At 50.2% G+C, this 3,636-nt stretch overlaps 1 protein-coding gene across 2 annotated transcripts in view; it reads right to left on the bottom strand.

Moving 5' to 3' along the window:
* The window catches only part of LOC134339903 (lysophosphatidic acid receptor 5-like), a 61,549-nt gene that overhangs the window by 41,136 nt on the left and 16,777 nt on the right, over positions 1-3,636 (bottom strand). The gene's annotated exons all lie outside the window — the stretch shown is intronic.

The raw sequence follows: 3,636 nt of genomic DNA, 5'->3' as shown, positions 1-3,636 counted from the left end.
CTCAGGGGGGGTACGTGTACACTGACTGGTGTCTCTCAGTTCTGTCCTCTCTGAGAGATAGCAGCCTCCTGTCCAGTGTCTCTTCATCGCTCTCCTTCAGTGGGATAATCCGTACACTCTCTCCCGGGCATATCTGCACACTGATTGGATTCTCTGAGCTCCTTTCTCCCGGGCAGGGCTTCCCAACCCTTTTCTCAGCCACAGACCCCTACCGTTAGGCGAAAGGTCCATGGACTCCAGGTTGTTATCCCCTGCTCTGATACATTAATCAATGTATCTCCATTCCTCTCCCTCCGCGGGAGAGCTGTACACTGACCGCCGTCCCTCAGTCCCTCTCTGTCTGGGGCATATATGCTCACAGAAACATAGAAAACCTACAGCACAATACAGGCCCTTTAGCCCACAAAGCTGTGCTGAACATGTCCCTACCTTAGAACTACCTAGGCTTACCCATAGCCCTCTATTTTTCCAAGCTCCATGTAGCCATCCGGGAGTCTCTTAAAAGACCCTGTCATTTCCACCTCCACCACCACAGCCAGCAGCCTATTCCACGCACTCACCACTCTCTGCATAGAAAAAACTTACCCCTGACATCTCCTCTGTACCTACTTCCAAGCTCCTTAAAACTATGCCCTCTCGTGCTAGACATCTCAGCCCTGGGGAAAAGCCCCTGACTATCCACATGATCAATGCCTCTCATCATCTTATACACCCCTATCAGGTCGCCTCTCATCTCCGTCACTCCAAGGAGAAAAGGCCGAGTTCACTCAACCTATTCTCATAAGGCATGCTCCCCAATCCAGGCAACATCCTTGTAAATCTCTTCTGCACCCTTTCTATGGTTTCCACGTTCTTCCTATAGTGAGGCGACCAGAACTGAGTACAGTACTCCAAGTGGGGTCTGACCAGGGTCCTATATAGCTGCAACATTACCTCTCAGCTCTTAAACTCAATCCCACAATTAATGAAGGCCAATGCACCGTATGCGTTCTTAACCAAAGAACGTCAGTGTTGTTTCTCTCAGGGAATAGTGGATGCTGACTGGTGTGTGTCTAGTCTCTTTCTCTCAGGGCCTGCCTTTGGCAGTGTTGCTTGGGTCCCACTGCAGCAGTATAGGTATCGGACCGGGATTCAAAATGCTCAGGCTTCTGGATCATAGCCAGTCTGCACATGCAATATGGAATTTCAGCCAGCATGTTTTTGTCAGAGATACCATGAAATAGCTTGTCTCACATTCCTTTCACAGAGATCCGATCATGGCTTCGCGCATTGAAGTAGAACAAGGGGAAAATAAGCAGCAATCGAATGCAGAATATAACTCAACAGCTGCAGGGAAAGTGCAGTGCAGGTAAGCGAGAGGTGAAAGGTCATAATCAGGTAGACTGTGAGGTCATGATATCATACTGGAGATCCAGTCAGAGGGCTTAGAACATCCCACTGGAGCCTGGTTTTCTGGTTTGGGGAGAAGGCTCTTGCGCTGATTTTTTTCCGCTCCTCACCCCACTCCCTGGCTGTCTCCTTGGTAACCTTTGATGTCATGTCCATTCAAGAAACTCTCAATCTCTGCCTCAGATATGGCCATCCACCTGCCCTCCACAGCTGTCTGTGGTAACAAATTCCACAAGTTCACCACCCTCTGTCTGAAGAGGTTTTTCCGCACCTCCGTTTTAAATGGACACCCCTCTATCTCACGTCATCCTCCCACTCTATCACACAGCTCTCATTTGCCCATCCCACACCACCCAAGCACCCAATGACACCTCAACCCTCTCCATTCCCGCACCCAGTCCAACAGCATCTACGCACCATATCGCATATCACTCCACCCCCAAATCACTCATACGCTTCAGTCATACACCCCATCCTGCATCTCTCTGACACCTCCTCCGCCACTTTCCCCACTGCCTCGTCATCCAATGTTCCACCTATCTTCCATCCCTCCTACATCCAATATCGACCCAACTCAAAGCTCTATTCATTTGTCTCAGACCCTCATCGTAGTTCCCTCTTACCCACAGCCGCTCTGCCCCTCACGGAAACCAGCCTCGCCTATGTGGATTCTGTCTATACTCCTTGCTGGCCTCTCCCATTGGCAAACAGATATGAAAGGCTGAAAGCACATCCCGTAAGTCTCAAGAGCAGCTTCCTGCCTGCTGTTTGTAAAAGTTCTCCAGTACGACAAGATGGACTCTTGCTTTCACCATCGTTTTGACAATGTACCTTATTGTCTGCCTGCACTGCACTTTCTCTGCTGCTGTCACACTTATTCTGATTTGTTATGATTTTATTTATTTCTATCTCAGTGCTTTGCATGTTGATTTGATCTGTATGAACAAATACGCAATGCAGGGTTTTCCACTGTGCCTTGGTGGTGGTGGTGGTTGTCGTCCGTCTGTCTCAAAGGACGATGGGTGATTATCATCATCGCCAGCCTGGGCGGAAGGGATGGAGATCCTGAGATGCCCAGTCATCAAGATCCCCCTCTCAGCCTCACCGGTGTAGTCCAAAGGAAAGCTTATGAAGCAATACGTTTGGCACCAGCTCGGCTGCAGGAGCTGCTGGGAGGATGTTCAATGATGTCTGGTCGATTTAGGGGCTCCACTGCGGATTTTCTGTCTGGATTTACTCCTTGTAGCCTTCGTCTCTCCCGAGGCTGCCCACAAGACAGTGGTGAGGCTATTGACCCGGAGCTGGGGATCTGTTTCACGAGCACCAGGGGGTGTCCACACACCAGTGGACATGTGTGCTACGTGTGCAGGGGCCAGACCTCCTCCCCGTCCTCTGTAGCTCAGCCTGAGTCCGAGAGTTCTGTTTCCGTGCGTCACCAGCGAGGAGGCACGACATAAGGGTTGCTGGTGGAGAGGCTGTGCACTGGCAGGGAGGGACTTACACATTCAGCCCTCCTTTTCACAAGACTGCCAACCAGTGCATGCAAACAACCACCACCCAGTCATATAAACCACCGCACTAGATGTGTCACAACAAGCACTTTGACACCATTCAACAATAAAACAATTCCACCGCAAACACCAACTACTTTGCTATGGATTTAAATTCTTCTTGGATACCCAAATTTCCCATGCGGACAAATGGGACAGCATTCTGGAGAAAGAAAATCCTTTTGTTTCCCAAGATTTATTGGGAAGGCACAGTGCTCAAATGCCTTTTAAATGCAACTCAGTGATTGAGTCATGGAAAGGAGTGAAACCATATGAGCAGATATCACCCTGTCAGCAGCTGTGAGCAGCTCAGATTGGCAGCTGCGGGCAGCCCAGATTGCCAAATGGGCAGCCCGGATTGGCAAATGGGCATGTCATTGGACCTGCGATGGGACAGGTATACTGGATACACCAGACTGCTGCCCATTCTTAACGTCAGCAGTGGCCTCTTTGTTGACAAGGTTACGGTGACACGGGCGCGAATATTCATGCTGCAGCTTGGCCAGTGGAATATATAACATCTGTAATGCAAAGCAAACACGTACAACCCTGCAAGCCGTTCCAAAGAAGACGTGCGGGGCAGGTGGCTTTCTGCACAAGGTGTGTTGGGAGCCTGGGTTGGTGGTGGAGGCAGTTCACGAGGCTCTTGCATAGCCACACGAATGTGCAGGGAATGAGAGGATACGGGCATTGCTTG

The sequence above is a fragment of the Mobula hypostoma genome, chromosome 31 (genome assembly GCF_963921235.1).
Source record: "Mobula hypostoma chromosome 31, sMobHyp1.1, whole genome shotgun sequence".
Taxonomy (NCBI): domain Eukaryota; kingdom Metazoa; phylum Chordata; class Chondrichthyes; order Myliobatiformes; family Myliobatidae; genus Mobula; species Mobula hypostoma.
The sequence above is the reverse complement of the archived record's forward strand: the minus strand, read 5'-3'. Positions and strand labels throughout refer to the sequence as shown.